At 35.1% G+C, this 18,266-nt stretch overlaps 1 protein-coding gene across 3 annotated transcripts in view; it reads left to right on the forward strand.

Moving 5' to 3' along the window:
• The first annotated feature begins 211 nt into the window (after positions 1 to 211).
• LOC120539251 (serine-rich coiled-coil domain-containing protein 2-like) overlaps positions 212 to 18,266 on the forward strand; it is a 198,323-nt gene continuing 180,268 nt past the window's right edge. For all 3 annotated transcript variants that reach the window (XM_039769151.1, XM_039769184.1, XM_039769175.1), the window contains exon 1: positions 212 to 895. The gene's annotated coding sequence lies outside the window, so the exon portion shown is untranslated. The remainder of the gene's footprint in view (positions 896 to 18,266) is intronic.

The following is an 18,266-nucleotide window of genomic DNA, read 5'->3' on the forward strand; positions in this document are numbered from 1 at the left end:
TACATTCGACTAACTCAAGGCCTCTCATTCTTTTTCACGTTGTATATGCAGGTTTTTTCTTACTTTAAGATACAATACGTGAGGAAAAGAGCAAAAACTATACACGTACAGATGAAAGGCCTCAGTCTCGGATACGCGCACGATGTGCTGTTGCGTGCAACGTGTGGGAAGCTCGGGCACGCGTACGTAGTGAGGGGCGGGGATTGTTTTGGTGTTGACGTCAGGGTCAGCTGTAACGGGGCGAGTCGGCGCGGCTGTGATTGAGCTGAATGAATTATGGTGGGAGATAACGCTAATGAAGTACCCTTAAAAGCGTGAAAAAACGAGGTGAAGAGAGAAATATGTAATTAAACACGGAACCAGAAAAGTTAAAGAAGAACCGAACCTAAAGAGGGAGGCTTGCGTTTTACCGCCAGGTGTGTCATTCGATAGCCACCACCTAACCAAGAAGGCACGCTGCCAACCGGCTGGCGAGCTCGCATAGCCGAAAGCGGCAAACGTGGCCCTCGATGCAAAGATTGAAGCTGGTGCTTCCTCGAAACTCGCTTGCCATATCATCAACGTGGAAAAGTGGCCAACAAATGAATCGGACTGTTTTTGCGGTTAGGAATTTATTCCATTTCTCTCACGCGTCTTTTGGGAAAGTGTGAACCCGAAGAAATCGCCAGGTCATAGGATTGTAATTTCCCTTTCCTTAAAGGAATATGGATACTACACATTTTTGTTGCGTGATACATTCCCTGAAGAGGTGACTGTTGAGAGTGTGCTTCATATCTGTGTCAGCATGATCCCAGCATTTTCAGGGTTTCTGATTTGCCTTCTAGGCGGCTGACAGGAAGCAATCGCGAGAGAAAACACGGCCCCTACACTGATCGAGGAGGGTGGTATCAGTCAGGTAAGCCTCATTTTTTGGTTTGATTTGGTTTGATCCACTACAAAATTTTTTTTATTATTGGTACCACTAACATATTAGTGAAAAAATCAGAAAGTCGCCGAACCTTTCATACCCATATATGATGAAAGGATTAGGGTGGGTGTCCCGTTGATCGATGTTGTCCTATCAATGGAATATTGCTACATATCGCCCCGTGCCCTGGATCCTGGAAGCATGATATTGACGATGATGATACAGCTGGCGTTTATTACTCTATAGATATTGTTAACCTTAAGGTGGTGACATTGGACATCAGGGCAATCGCTTCTTGAAGAAGATTGATGTCTTCTCCAGTCGTAGTGTAACAGTATTCTGGCGTGATTGTACTGCATCTGCATCTCAGACCATCTGTACGCCCTTTTTCCGAATCGTTATCCTCTTTCGCCAAAGTGGAAGGCAGCTGGCAGTTTTAAATATTTTATTACATGACTAATTCTTTGGTGGTCATTGATATGGACTTCCTTTTCGTGGCAGTGTAATAGCTTGTTTTATAACCACCAAACATCGTCCTTTCTCCCTAGTCAATGTCTAATTAGACTCAAATGCACTTTTATTTTATTTGTACCTTCGTATTTTTCCAAGTTGCCTTCCTTGTACTCATAATTATTTCATCCCCGAATAAATGATAACGCAGTTAATCGAGATGCATTTGTTGTAATAAAAAGCCTTCAAGCAAATATGATTTATTTTATAGAAAATATTTATTTCACTGGGAAGGGTGGGGTCAACATTTTCCAGTTAAAGAAGAAAACATAAAAGCATCTTTAAAATCATTCTCATTTCCAATTTATTTATATTTAAATCTTTCTCTTTCTTTATGTCTCTTTCTTTAACTAAAGCTTTTTGCATAGTTATTTTTACCCATTTAAAATATGTTTAAGAAAATAATCCACACATAGGTAGTTTCCTTACCCTTTTTGTTTTAAGGTTATTTGTATGTGTTTGTATGTATGTTTGAGTAAAGCAAAGATTCCTAATTGTAAAGTGTCTGTTTTGAATTGGAAATGCTCTGGTTAAAGTAAGTGGGCATATTGTTCCCTAACTTACTTTTGTATTTAGGTCCTACATTGTATCCTTATTGTTCTGCAACATGCTGTCAGTTAATTTCTGCCCACGTGGTGCACTTCTTGAACTGGAATTCCCTGTGTTTGTTGAACAAGGGTAGCTACCTTGTAATATGACTCCTCCTTTATAAATGGAAGGAACTACAGTTTTTGATAGGCAGGGCTGTATCACATTGCCCCTCTTTATCCCTCCCATTCATATATACTAGACAACATGATTCATTAAAGCTTTACTGACATTGGGTGTTGGATGAATGACTTGTTGTGAACGTTTCACTGCTCAATGACCCTGGAGGTGGCTAATTAACTGCTGCATGAAGGTTTAAGTACAAAGGTTATATTAAACATTTCCTGATTGGCTGTGCTTCCAGTAGTAGAGTGCCCTCACCCTATAAACTGAAGTGGATTTATTTATTTATTTCATTTACTTCCTTGATGCTGATTGACCCTGTTGTGGGTAATTAGATAATGCTGTAATAAGTTGTTTCTTTGCTTCAGCATCTTTGCAAATTTTGGACAAAAATACATATACTATAATAGAATTATCCTTCTGTTTGTGTTGGACCAGAGGGCAAGACCTCTAGAGTGCTCTTCTTTATTGTAAAAGGAAATGACTCCAAGTGTTCATTGTTTAGAGAAAAAACATTATTACAATTATTACATTATTACAACATAAAAAGCTTATGCATTGAATTATACATTAAAGATTGTTTTGTAAAGCAGGCTGCCTGGACATTAATAAAAACATTACAACTGTGTAAAAAGTTTTTAAACCCTTCAAAATTTTTGTTTTTATATATTTAATCTTAAAAGTAATTTGACCATCTTGTGAATCCAAATATCAGACTAGAAGAATTCTATTAAACACAGTACTTTTTATTTTCTTTGAACACAGTGATCCAACATTCAATTTAAAATTATGCAAACACTTAAAACTGAGTACTTGAGAGCACATTCTTCTAGTAGCAAAATGTTCTGCAGATTTGCTCTGAGGTATTATAGTGATTTTTTTTTATTATATAATTGCTGTTAGCAGTCAACACTCCTAGGGTGGCTTACACTATTAGCTTTAAGACAGGGCACAGCATTTCATCTAGGTCAACGTCCAGACTTTAATTTGGCCATTCCAAAGCAGAAGGGTTCTTCTCTTGTAGCATTTTTGTTTAGACATAATTTTTCTGTATAGGACCATTGACAGGGTCCTAATTTTATTAAGCTTCACCGTGTGAAATGCTAACCTTAAATTTCCCTTTAGTACATGTTTATGACTAAGTTACTGAATCTCTGCCCTAAAACCATTATGCCCATACCAGCATGATTCATGGATGGAATTTAAGTTAAATGTTTTTTGTAATGTATGATTTCTATTTTCCATGTAATTAATCTCATCTCTTTACATTCTTTATGTAACCTTCAGCATCTTTCAGACAATCTCTGGTAAACTTGTTAAGGGATGTAATATGCTTTATAGCGAATAGTAATACTGTATACTCTTTTAATATATAACTCCCATGCACATCATTCTAGTTTACTGTTTTGCTTATAGTAGACTTTTGAACACTGATATGTGCCAATGCTAAAAATTCCTTCAAACCCTTAGTCATTATCTTCAGGTTCTTTGTGACCTCCAGAGGTATTGTACTGCTTGAAGCTGTAGTGAATTTTGTTGTTTGATCATATATGGGGAAACAGACCACCAGGTTGAATTTCCTCCATCTATTCACTATCTGCCTTACAACTGATAGAGAGAGGCCAGTTTAGAAAATGGTTTTGTGAACTTTCCAGCCCAGTGAACATCAATTACCCCTTCTGTGAGGTCTTCAGAAGTCACTTTTATTCACTTATGATTTACTTCCACAAGTCTGTGTCTGACGAGAGATTCTGATAGTGAAGAACCTCTCATTCTCTTCCTGATATATAAAGTTACCCAGTTAACAGATTTTATAGTGAAATATATTACTTTTTCATGAAATAGCACTGGATCTAAAAGGAAAATAAAATAATTATGGGGGATGGGGAGTACAAATTGTGCTAATTAGATTGTCTAGTTTGAGTAAGATCAGATAGCTTTTTAGGTCAAATGAATGCTGAACATTGTAAAGGATTTACAAAAAATGTCATTACTATACTTCAAGTGATATTGAAATTCATTTTATTTACAAAAGACTACTAGTATCTTTTTAAGCTGATAACCTTTCATTGACAGGTTATGCTTAGATGTATAGTTTTTAAAATATTACATCACATTGAGTTCCAAGAATTTTGTTTGTAGTGTTTACAGTTATTAGCTAATCTTATCATGCTATGCATGGATAGAGTGAATATATGGTTGATGCAAATTATTCAATTTATAATCGGTTAATGAATAAGTAGTCTTACCCATTTTTGTCATAAAAGTGAAAAAATAATTCAACATTGCTAACTTCTGTCTGCAAGTATCCATTAGCCATATTCAGTGTGGTGAGTGATGTTTAGGCATGAGATTGTACTATTTGAGATGCCCCTCGTAAGTGGTATGTCTAAATGTCTACACTGATACTTGGAAATATTTGATCCTAGTATTCATCTGCTAGTTAAACTAAACGAAAAAATAGCCCAACAAAATACAGTAAATCCCAGTGCACATTGCTTTTGAAGAGAAATCTCCTAGATATTGTAAAGTAGTCTTGTTATATTGCCGTGGCAAAAACTGATTAAAGAGAGGTGGAGAAATCGCCAGTATTCCTGCCAAATGTGTCTTGTTGCTCAGATAAGTAGCATGTTTCTTTATAAAATGAAGACATTGCTATTAAGAGTGCTTTTGTTTTTTTTTTTTTTTCAAAGCTGGTAAAGACATAAAGTCTAGAACATTTAAGTTTTTTTTTTTGTGTTTTTTTTTTTTTTAATTGTTCCTATTCCATATGTTACATATATAGTTCTTTTTTTTTTAACAAACAGTTTTTTAAGAAAGCTTATGTCGAGGGATATTTCAATTATAAAGATATGAGAAAATGGCAAAAAAATCTCTGAAATTTAATCTAAATAAATCCTTAACTAGTTGCTGAGTCATTGTATCACCTTTACTCCCTTCCTGGTGTTTTGTTAGAGTCTAATTAAAATTTAAGATATATTATCATCTATTAGTTATGTTTTGTTTAGAATTGCAAATAACCTGAGATGCAGTTTCTTTAGCTCACGGGAAGCTGCACTTGCTGTGTCATTTAGCATTCATTTTGGTTAATCTCTAAATAAAGCCTAAAACTTTGTATTTTAAATAAGATCATTTTAACATTTTTATTATTTAATTAAATGTAGAATAGGGTCTCTGTTTCTGAGAGCAATATTCATACATTGAACATTTATTCAATTTTTTTGTAACAGAATTAGAAATACTTGAAATTCCTATCTCTCTAATGTGTAGAAGTAGGTGTTGGATGTTATTTATGCTGTCTAATTAATGTAGTCTAGATTTGTTAACATTCTAGTTTTTGGTTGGTGTTTTATTAGTGGAAAAATGTTTTTGCTGTGGAAATTAGGACAGTAGATAATTCATTGTGTAATGGAGGATGTGGTAGAGTCTTGCCTTGCAGACAAACAGTTAGTGATCCCAAATTAAGAGACATACAATTATAAATATTTGTATAATAAATACCTTTATTACTTTAAGATGCAAATAGTCTAATAAAGCATTTTAAAAATTACAATCAAATGATTGGAGGTGAATAGTTAAACTCGGGAATAACCCTCAAAGCATACAAATACCAAAGGAGTAGTACAAGTCTGCATTAATTTCACTTAAGCTACATATTGTTTAGTGCTGTGGACTGAAACTAAGCCAGGTTATGGATAAGTATGCTTGGATGTAGTCTTCCAGCCTCCTATTTCTTCTGTTATGTGTCAATCTATCTCTTTTGTTGTGTGCGAGTCAGAAATTTTATAGATATATGGCAGGTTTTCATAATTTCCCTTAAATATTAGTGGTAGAAACTATACTGTCTTGCATTGATGAAGATATATACAGTATTTCATTCCTTTACAATTCTCACATGAAAGATTTATTCCCAGACATTGTTTGTAAAGGGATTTTTCAGTCTTCAGGATTTCAGATGAAGAATGGAACTTGACTATTAGCAAATTATATACTTCATCATCAATCTGTACAACCTGAGTACCTAGGCCTAAACCCTGATAGTGATGTCGTTAAGCACTCACCTGGCTTAGCTATGTCTTCTGATTGTTCCAAATTCATACCATACTGGGAATAAAATTTTTGTTTATATGTCGGACAGTATTGGCTCCACTATTACTCCTTGCAAAAGTATCTCCAGTTGGGATACCATTTTGCAGTGAAAAATCTGTTGTGACATCTTTGTTTACTTGTCATCATATTTTATTTAAATATAAATATTCCAGTACATCCTTGATATGGAAGTGGGAAAGTAATATACTGTTTTGTCTAAAAAATTAGAAAAAGAAATATTTTCCATCTAAGGAAGTGTCCAAAGTTCCTTACGAATTTGCCAGGAATTTGTTAATAGTCTTATTGCATTCTCATGCTGGGCCTCCATTAACCTTGTGGAAGCTACAGTATCATGTTATTACTTTCATACTTACTGTAATATAATTTTATAAAACTAATAATGGGTACAAAAATAAATTAGTCAAGTATCCCTTAAAGTTGGATGAAGACTGTTGTTGTTTTTTAATAGTTGTCATATATGCTTTACTTGACATTTTCTTTGATTTGAGTACACTAAAACAACTGGCATGTTATGCATCAGTGTAGTAAATAAGCTAATTAAAAGGGCAAGCTGAGTTATGGAATGCACACTGGACCCATGATGGTAGTAGCAAAGGAAAGAATTAAAACAAAACTGAGTGCCATTATGAACAAAGCTGCACATCCTGCCTCTGACATACTGTCGGCCCAAAAATTATTCAGGAGTAGGGTGTCCGGAAACACAACTGGGGCTTCTTTGTACAAACAGCAATATGTCTGGATAATGTCTCACTGTGACAGTGACCACCAAGTCAGAGGTTTTTGTTTCTTTTTAATTGTCTTCCTTTTTAGTCATTTAGTCATTCTGATGTGTTCAAACTATAGTGTGCATGTGTTTCTATCTATTTCTCTGTCTCTCAATCTTCTTTGCAAGCTGGTTATTATATGGTTATACCTTTCCACATGTTCCAGGTTTTCCTGTACATTTTTGTAACTGTTTTACTAATTCATAAGTTTTGTAAACCTTCATGCATAGTTGCATCCCTATCACATAAAACCACTGCCCCGACTGAAATGCATGGTTAGGAATGGTATTACTCTTAAAAGACCCAGTTTTGATGTTAACTGTGCATCTGTTTAGCTCAAATGTCTCCTGAAAAAAATATACAGTAGTTCAGATTAGTGTGATTTTTTTTTTTTTGTTATCCTTCAGTGAATGGTTTATTTGTGCTTTGTAGAGCTCCCAGGTGTTTATATAATGTATGTTTTTTCCAACTTTCAGTTTCCGTTTCTTTACAGGTGTCTTGAAACTCTCTTATTAGCTTCCTTACTTGTAATCTTTCTCTTTTTTTATATAAACAGTGGCTTTTCTAGACAGAGTCATAATTTTAGGGTATGGACAGTATTTGTTTATAATGACCTTTAGTGTTCTTGAGGAATTGTTAGTAAATTTGAAGTTTGCATATACCCTTTTCTGACTTCTTATTTTGAGTAACCTTATTCTATGTTTGCTATTCTGCTGACTTTCAATGTTTTAGGTACTGTATTAACTTATCTGTGGGATTTTCTAAATGTAGATTTGCTTAAACTGAAAGGTTTGAAACTGCTTAATTGTATACTAGTGGACTCTGTTCATCTAATTATGTGAATAGGCTAATAGAGCCAGTTTAACTGTCTTAACAAAGGCAGTGAATGCATATGTAATCGGTTATTTTCTGTTTTAAGTTCATTTACATATTTAAAATTAATTTGAAGACTCTGGAAGTAGTTGTTTTTATCTTGGAAAATTACTTTCCCTTTAGCAAAATCCAAATTAAATATGTTAGAATAACATATTGTAAAAACCTAAAATGAAATATCTCAAGGTTTGTGATGTTCATAATTTGGAAAACTGGCATTCAAACATTTGCCCAGTTTTAAAATGCTGCATTGCCACATTTTAGTGTTGGAAATAATATAGTGTTGTGTGATGTATGACAATCTGGATGACCACTAATGTTTAAGATGAAGTAAAACTCTGATTATTTTACTGTTTACTTTCAATTGTTTAAGGTTTCTCAACTTTCAATGAAATTATTCTTTTCTTACTAGCTTCTCAACTATGTGCCTTTGTAGGCTGTAAGCCTGTCTGCTTTCTTTTAGCTGTTAATTTCATTTACATTTGTTTTTTAAATTGTTATTGCGTTTTATAAGTAGATCATCTGATCAAACAGTTGCAATTACAGTTTTAAGTGATAATTGGTTAAAAAAATCTGTTTCTATTAAATTGCTATGTATTGAATAGATCAACTGACACAATTGTGAAGTGATGCAAGCTACTTCATGCCTGCCAACCCTCTGCAGGAAGCATTTCAGAAAAGACTTCTTTTGTCTTTTTAAATCTGGTTTGAGGCCTGTTTCTTACTTGTAGTAGTCCATGCACGTTTGATCATCCATTTTTCAGTTGCTTTTGAAAGTTTTCTTAGTTTTGTGCACACATTAACATTAGCTGGCTAGCCCTTTTTATATTTGTCACTGACAGAATGGCATAGTAAATGTGTAATTAGGTTCAGATATTTGTGTTATTGGAAGTGAGAGGATAAAGGTATTTATATAAAAAAAAAATACAGAAATTATGAAGAAAACAATTTACATTGCATCGTTTGTGCATAGACTTTCAAATATATGTATGTTCTAAGACTAATGTAAAATAAACTTGTATAAACAAGAAATTCTAAACTAATTCTAAAGCAGTTCAAATAAATCCAACCATACATTTTGTGAACTAGAGTACTGGGTGTAACACATCAAGCATCTCTGCATGGAATGTCAATCCACTGCAGGGTGCAATTCTGTAAACTCCCACATTCAGGTTGGTGTTCCTTCTGGAATGCGTGTTATGTGTTATTTTATTACATTACCTGCTTCTTGTTTCCATAATGAATTAAAAAAAAATTAATTTTTTTATTTTTATAATAATAGTTAATTTTAATATAATAATAATATAATAATTATAATTTTTTTATTTTTAATTTTTTTTTTAATTAAAAACATTTAAGTGCATGTTTAAGATCAGTTATTGTTGTGAGGTTTTGAAATGTGTAGGATTAACTTCCATGAAAAGTTTGTGTTTTTATCATTTTAACAACTTTAGTTTTTTAACATTATTTTAGTGATTTCACATTACCATCATTTTGCATGTGTATTTTGATTGCAGGTACCACAGTTTTGTGGTGTTTTCTCATCTGATGTCTTATCTAGATGGCAACATGTATTTCATGTTTTTGACCTTATAGTTCCTCATCTCCTTGGCTTTACTTTTTTTTGTTTGTATAGATAGTAATATTTCACATTTAATTCTGTGGAGATTTAAAAAGGAACATTTTGCATTATGAATGAACTTGAACAAGTTAATTGTGGTTAATTTGAGAAATATCAAAAAACTCCTATTTTGTGAAGAGATTTCAGAAACTTTTTGAATTGTCCATGGATAGTGAAATATATTTTAATTAATGCTTTTGTGTATGTGTTGCCTTCAAAGTAAATAAATACTTAACCACTTGCTAAACTCATTTTACTTCCGTCTTCTTTGAAATACCTCTATCTGTATTTTTTACTATAGAAATGACGATCATTCTTAATTCAATACAATGCCATACATTTTGTTTTCTGTTGGACTGATTTACATGGTACAGAATTAGCTCAGCTGTTTCTGTGAAACTTAACCCTTAACAAGAAGAAATAGGCTTTCAGCACTGTTACAAAAAATGTTTTCCTTTTAGTTTTTGTGATTTAAATATAATACTGATTGTAACTCACACCAAGATTAAGGAAATGATAATAAGCAGTTTGGAATAGTGTATTTCAAATGTAAATATATGGATGCAAAATAAATTGATTTCTTTGTCACTTTATCTGTAGTTATAACTTTGTTTTGAAGTAGGAATGTTGATTTATAGTATATTGTTTTTATATTATTGCCCTATCCAAGGCTGTTTATCTCCTTAATCTCGTTTCTGCCTATATATTCACTGGTTCTCCAGGACCTGGAACTGGGTACACACAGTTTAGAAAAAGGATGGGTGAATTGTTTCTTATTTATTTTAATTCTTGCTTAAGTTTGGGTATTACACCTCTATACCTATCTACCAGTTTCATATAGAAAGTACCATATTTAAATATTCTGTGTTCTTTCACAGAGATAAGTACTATAGATCATCCATTATCTGTTTGTTTTCTTTGCTTACTTTCCCTGGTCAAGGTGGCAAGGTGATGAAAGCTACCTTAGTACTACAGATAAGTTGGAGTTACTGAAAGCAACCTTTAGCATTAAAAAATAAAAAAAGGAGTACAGGTGCCATATTAAACAATAATAATAAGTAATGCTTTAAACAATCTGTTTGTTTTTCTTTATATCCGGTACCACAAATAGAAATTATGATTAGTAAAGAAATGTTGTCTTATGCTGTTATTTGTATTTATATTTGTATTTATAGTCCTTTTATAGTCATGCACTGATTTATAGCCTGTTGAGCTGAATAGTCACAGCTGAGGGCCATAGGAAAACAATAGGGTAATAATGTTTTAGAAATTGCCAAATTCAGCCATAATAATACGTCTTTTGTTTATTGTAATTATTATTATTATTTCACAAGGTCTTATATAAGCTGCTAAAAAAAATTAAAGGAACACTGTGAATGCATTTGAGCTTTCAAAAATCATGCTGGATATCTATACTGATATGGACTGGGTAATGTGTTAAGAGCGAAAGGATGCCACATTGTTTGATGGAAATGAAAATTATCAACCTACAGAGGGCTGAATTCAAAGACACCCAAAAATTCAAAGTGAAAAAATAATGTGGCAGGCTAGTCCATTTTGCCGAAATTTCATTGCGGCAACACAGAATCATACTCATTATTTTGTATGACCCCCAAATGCTTGTATGCATGCCTGACAACGTCGGGGCATGCTCCTAATAAAATGATGGATGGTGTCCTGAGGGTTCTCCTTCCAGATCTGGACCAGGGCATTACTGAGCTCCTGGACAGTCTGAGGTACAACCTGGTGGCGTCGGATGGACAGAAACAGAGGTGTCCCAGAGGTGTTCTATTGGATTTAGGTCAGGTGAGCGTGGGGACCTGTCAATGGTATCAATTCCTTCATCCTTCAGGGACTGCCTGCATACTCTCGCCACATGAAGCCAGGCATTGTCGTGCACCAGAAGGAACACTGGACCTACTGCACCTACATAGGGTCTGACAATGGGCCCAGGGATTTCATCCTGATACCTAATGGCAGTCAAGGTGTCGTTGTCTAGCTTGTAGAGATCTGTGCGTCCCTCCATGGATATGTCTTCCCAGATCATCACTGACCCACAACTAACTGGTCATGCTGAACAATGTTACAGGCAGCATAACGTCCTCCACGGCTTCTCCAGAACCTTTCACGTCTATCACATGTGCTCAAAGTGAACCTGCTCTCATCTGTGAAAAGCACAGGGCACCAGTGGTAGACCTGCCAATTCTGGTATTCTATAGCAAATGCCAATTGAGCTCCACAGTGCTAGGCAGTGACCAAAGTGTCCACTAGATGATGTCGAACCCTTGGTTCACCCTCTTGAAGTCTGTTTCTTATTATTTGGTCAGAGGCATTCACAACAGTGGCCTGCTGGAGGTCATTTTGTAGGGCTCTTCCTGTGCCTCCTTGCCCAAAGGAGCAGATATCGGTCCTGCTGATGGGTTAAGGACTGTCTACAGCCCTGTCCAGCTCTCCTAGAGTATCTGCCTGTCTCATGGAATCTCTTCCATGCCCTTGAGACTGTGGTGGGAGACACAGCAAACCTTCTGGCAATGGCATGTATTGATGTGCCATCCTGGAGAAGTTGAACTACCTGTGCAACCTCTGTAAGGTTCAGGTATCATCTCATGCTACCAGTAGTGACACTGACTGTAGCCAAATGCAAAACTAGTGAAACAACGGTCAGAAAAGATGTGGAGGGAAAAATCTCGGTGGCTTCCACCTGTTAAACCATTCCTGTTTTAGGGGTTGTCTCATTGTTGCCCCTCTAGTGCACCTGTTGTTAATTTAATTAACAGCAAAGCAGCTGAAACTGATTAACCATCCCCTCCGCTACTTAACTGACCAAATCAATATCCCAGAAGTTTTACTGACTTGATGCTATACTCTGATTAAAAAGTGTTCCTTTGATTTTTTTGAGCAGCATAGTTTCTAACTCTTGAAGGATCCTTTTAAGGTTTGTTTTGATTGTCACGGCTCCTCATGGGTAATTCTTTTGCATTCAGCCCACACCACCTTCCTTACACCAGTATTTCTCAACCATTATAGTCCTGTGATCGAGTTTTACCTTTTTTGAATTCATTTTTGACACTTGCAGCAATTGCATATTTTTCTTTTTTTAATTATGTTAAAAGCAAGATAACTTGCTGGTGTTTCTAAAGTGTCCTTATTGAAATTAATATTTTGAAAAGTGACTTGATTTGATATATATGTATATCTTTTTTTATCTTTGTGTAGTATAAACTTATTTTAAATTGCCTCTTTATGAAATATCATTTTCAAATTAAAACATAATCTAAGTTTTTTTTTTTTAATTTGCAATATATGAAATGGTGCTAGACAGTTTTTAGTTTGTGCTCTTTTCAAATCTAAATAAGTTAACATTGTCTAATGGTTAATAATTTCTTAATGTATTTGCTCAGCTCTGAACGAAATAAAAATAGTTCTTATTATGTAACAGTTTGACATTATGACTAAGGAGTTGGCTTTGAAACCCAAGTTTGTGATTCTAATCTCTGTGGCTTTCAGTGTTTCCCTGAGCAACTAATTTAACCAGACTCTCCTCATACTGTAAACATATCTAACTTGCAGTGTATATTGTATTTAAATTTTCTACACATACTTTTGATTGTGGAAAGGTTTAAGTGTAATTGATTATTACACCCAATTTATTTTTTAAACCCCTAACCGGAGCAGCAGAAAGAAGAAGAAGATTGTAATATTTAAAAACTTAGATTCCATTAAGTATTGGGTTTCTTACTTTACCAGCAGATAAAAAGGTAAATGAAATTATGCATAATTAAAATAATATACTTGTCCTCATGATATTTAGAGGTTTTTCTGTTTATACTCATGACACATCCTGAAAGTGTTTTTTTTTTTCTAATATTTAATACTAGTTCATTATTTCCTTCTCAGTTAGAAATAAAGTGAAATATTTTGATAATGAAAAAACTGTTTTATGTAACCTCCTAAAGCAGTGTATATTATGTTAATTTACAGTGTATTGAAGCAGTGTGATTAAGTAGTTATTGTGTGTTGTAAAATCAACAAGTGGCAGTCAAGGTGCAGTGACTAAAGATTTTGACTTTAAAACAAAGTTGTCTGGTTAGGTCTCCCACCTCTGAATGAACCTGTTTGTGCTCCAATTGTAAGTATATGCAGAGCTAATGAAAAAGTATTTACCTCCTTCCTGGTTTGCTCCGTTTCAAAAGTTTTTGACATAAAATTTCAACCTAACATAAGATAATCTCTTTTCCTACCTATTGGTCAGAAATTGGTTAATTTTATTGATGAAAATAGAAGCTATCCACTTAGAAATACTGTTTCTGTAAGTTATCTGTGAATACGGCCAAGTTAAAAGGTAAAATCTTGCAGTGTTGACTAGCAGCATCCAGAATAACATGAAGCAAAATTTAAGATTTTTTTTTTTTCTTTAACCTTTCCATTAGGTTTCAACTTTTCAAAGTGTGGCTTACATTTGACTGTTATTGGTATTAAAATGTAAATATAACATTATCAAAAGGAGATAATAATTTAATAAATTAAGGATGAATACAAATCGGGTACCTTGTTACGTCAGTGATACAAATTGGAAAAATCAACACAAAAAAAAAAAAAAAATTGAATATTCATTAAAGCATTTGGTGCAGATTTCAGTTGGGCAGAATATAGCTATGACCATGATTAAAGCAAACCAACATTGCATTTAGAAACAAGTAACTTCACTTACTCAATAAAAAACTGAATGACTACATTTTCAAACAGAGAAGCAGCAAGAAAATGGAAGATCATGTAAATGGGTGCTTTGTAGACTGAAAAAATAGTAATTTAGTGTAATAGGTATACTATACCGTATAAGTTTACAGTTTCCAGTTTAACACACCCTTAAAAAGTTATGGTTAACTCTCAGTTGGAAGCTAGCTTTTCACAAACGGTTGGCAAAGGATGGAGAAAAAACTGAGCTGAAAGTATTAAAAATTGGAACAATGAGACATGGTCAAGAACACTTTTAGTATTTATTCAATTAAAATCAAGCATGATTGGAATGCAAGCGCATTTTCATTAGCTTATTAAAGCAAATTAACCTAATAAAAGGTGCACTCTGCATCTTAAAAAATGAAGCCCAATTAAACTTAGTAAGAAACGGAAATAAAATATCAGTGACTGAGTATGGGGTTAACAATATCAGTAACTGAGTGGAAACAGCCAAATGTGGTTGCAAGGTAACTGTAGCTTCCAGGTAAATGCACCTGAGGCAGATGGGTAGGAATGCGTACATGATGCATCAGGCCAGTGGTGTGGCCGTGATTAACAGTACAATTTTAAATATTTTTTAATTTTATTTTTATTCTGGCAATGTTATATAGTGTAAAAGACTGTTTAAATTTGAGAGTTTTTATTTTCTGAGTTGAGCTTAATTTTATTTTTTTTTTTTCCATCATTATGGCACACAATTAGTTTTTTAAATGATTGTTAATAATTAGGAAGGCTAACATGTATAGACAACTTGGGTGGATTGGGTAATTATTTTCATATTGAATTTCCAGATTTGAAGTGTTTCTTTCATTATATAAATGTTTTCCGTGTAATTTTTACAAGTCCATGTTGTATTATGTAGGGAAAGAACAGTTAGTTCTAATTAATGATATACTGACTAACCAAGCAGAAATTGTAACTGGGTTTTTTTTTTGCTGTTTAGATAGATTGCTGATGTACAGTTACAGAAAAGAATCACCCCCTTCAAAATATTCACATTTGCTGTTTTGCAGCTTGAAATGAAGAAAAAAAATATTTTTCTTGCTATATTTACTCAATCCACATAACTGCCAAGTGAAAGATATAATAGCAACAGTCCATAAAAAAATTTATAAAAAAGCAGAATCACTGATAGTTAAAGGATCACCCCCTCCTTAAAAGTACATGTTAACTCAATCATATGTACCTAATCACCTTCTCCATTGAACACCAAGCTAATTGGCTTTCATCTTTGATCAATTGTAATCATTCTGTTTAGTTCAGCATAAAAACAGCTACTCATAGAGCATTCCAGTACTTTGGAAGTACAACAGAAAGAAAGCGAGCAAGCAACTATGGGAGACAAGACACTTTCAAAAGATCTTAAGGATAAAGCTGTGCATAGGCAAAAGTCAGGAGATGGATACAAAAAAAATCTCAAAGGCTTTATCAGTCCCTAGGAGCACGTAAAGTCTTTAAGAAGAGGAAAGTGTTTGGTACTACTAGGCCCCTTACTGGATCAGGTTGTCCCTCCATACTGGATGGAAGAGTGATGAGGAAACTGATCAGAGGGCTAAGGCAAGTTTGAAGCAGTTACAGGAATTTTTGGTAAAGAGTGGTCATTGTGTGTATGTGACAACAATATCACAAATAATCCAGAAATGTGGCTTGTATGGGAAGTTTATTAAAAAAAAAAAAAATTCTCAAGAAAGGCCACATTAAGTCTTGATTGAAGTTTGCCAAAATGCACCTTGAACATTCTGAGGCCAAATGGAAAAATGTGTTGTGGTCAGATGAGACCATAGTTTATTTGGCTTCAGTGCCATATAATGTACTGTATACGTCTGAAAGCCAATACAGCTTACCATTCAAAGAACACCATGGAGGTGGTAGCATCCTGTTGTGGGGCTATTTCTCTACAGCAGGAACTGGGGCACTTGTCAAGATAGAAGGAGAAATGGATGGGGCAAAATACCATCAAATTCTTGAGGAAAACCTGCTGCCCTCTGCCAGAAACTTGTCAATAGCAAGAAGGTTCACTTTCCAACATGACAATGGTCTGAAGCACACAGCAAAGTTGACCATTCTTTGGCTAATGGAGAAAAAAGTGAATGTCCTTGTGTGGCTTAGTTAGAGCCCAGACTTGAAACCTATTGAAAAATCTGTGGAATAACTTGAAGATTGCAGTCCACTAATGGTCATCATCCAATTTGACTGAGCTTGAACAGTTCTGGAAAGGAGAGTGGACAAATATTGCACAGCCTAAATGTGCAAAGTTGGTAGAGAAGTATCCCAACAGACTCATGGCTGTTATCAAAGCAAAAAGTGGTTCCACAAAGTACTGACACAGGGGGTGATCCTTTTGCCATCTCAGTTATTCTGAGAACTATTGCTATTATATCTTTCATTAGGCTGTTAGAAGTTTCATTGAGTAAATATAGCTGGAAAAATATTTTGTGTGTGTGTGTCTTTGTTTCATGCTGCAAAGTAGCATAATGTGAATATTTTCAAGGGGTGTGATTCTTTTCTGTACCCTCTGTATATAGTAAATACCCTATTGGATGGACTGGCATCTCAACAGAGATGAAGGGGGAATTCTGTAATGGATGGAAAATATACATGGAGTCGTGGATCTCTGTTACTATCCCAGTCAGGGTGAAAATGTAATGGATGATCAGATGGAAACTGTCTGGTAAGAGCGGTTCTTTCCCCAATATAATAGAATGAAGTGTTCCCCTGGCATGTCCCCATTATTGATGCCCACAGGGCATGTTGGAAACTGTAGTCTGAAAGGACAGTGTATAGGTGCTGTCAAGGGATTCTGCCCGGGAAAGATCTATCCATTTATTTATCCATCTATCCATCCATCACTAGATACCGATACCTATATATTGTGGTGGATGGCTGGGGCTCTTACCCAGCCAGGACGCCAGAAGAATGGAAGAACCGGGAGAGATACAATATCTCCCCTGGGACATGAGAGAGCAGCTGCCCTGGTTTGCATCAAGGCCGCAGGATCAGAGCTTGGAAGCTCAACCCAGTTGGAACCCGTGGGCACCTCCAGAGGGCGCCTGGACAATTGTGGAACCCAGGATGGCAGTACTTCCGCCACACTCAGGAGTGCTGCCGAAAGTTAATGGGACAGCACCTGGACCACTTCCGGGACAATATAAGGAGGCCTCCTTAATCCATTCAGAGAGCCAGAGTCGGGAGGTGGAGAACAGAGCTTGTGTGGAGGAGTGGAGGCGGCAAAGAAAGAGAAAGAAAGCAGAAAGGGAATGAATAATTGTTGTTGGTGATTTGTGTACTACGTACTAAAGAGAAGAAAATAAAAAGTGTGCTTTTGGGACTTGTGTCGCTGACCCTGTCTGTGTCCAGGTTAGGGGGCTGTCCGACCCCCTATCTTCCACAATATATATTTACTGTATATCTTTCTCACCTATCATGTGCAACTCTCAATTTTAGGAAGGCTATACTATGTGGCATTTATGCCAAGCACATTATAGGTTCTTTTTTGTTTTGGTCAGGCACCAGAATTTACCCTGGAAAGGAGAAGTCTTCAGACCTTTTATTTAGAACTATGCCCTAGGCAGTCAGGATTCTGTGGCTGAACAGAAGCTAAGGCTATGCTGTAAAGGTGAAGAGATCAATGAGATAGGTACTTGCTCTCTATTATAAATTAACAAGGTAACAATCCAGTTGGCTTTATGCATACTCATAAATCCAGCCTAAGGAGGATAATTGGTGCTTAGTTTTACCCATCACTATTTGTAAAATTGAGTTTATGGTCACTTTCCTTGCTGACTAGGCCAAGACAAAAAGTTGTCTTTTTGGGATCAGCAAAAATGTCATTGTATTTTGATTAATAGCTTTTGTCAGGTGGTGAGAGCAGCAGCTGGTGGGCAGTCACTGAAAATAAGAAAGGCTTTTTCTACCAGTCTCACAAATGTTTTATTTGCTTAATGAATTTTACCATGGCTGAGGTGGAGAGTTATTAAGTGTAAACTGTGCAGTCACAGATTTTGATTCTCAGGCCTGAAAGCTAATGTCAAAG

This window comes from Polypterus senegalus, chromosome 1 (genome assembly GCF_016835505.1).
Source record: "Polypterus senegalus isolate Bchr_013 chromosome 1, ASM1683550v1, whole genome shotgun sequence".
Lineage (NCBI taxonomy): Eukaryota > Metazoa > Chordata > Cladistia > Polypteriformes > Polypteridae > Polypterus > Polypterus senegalus.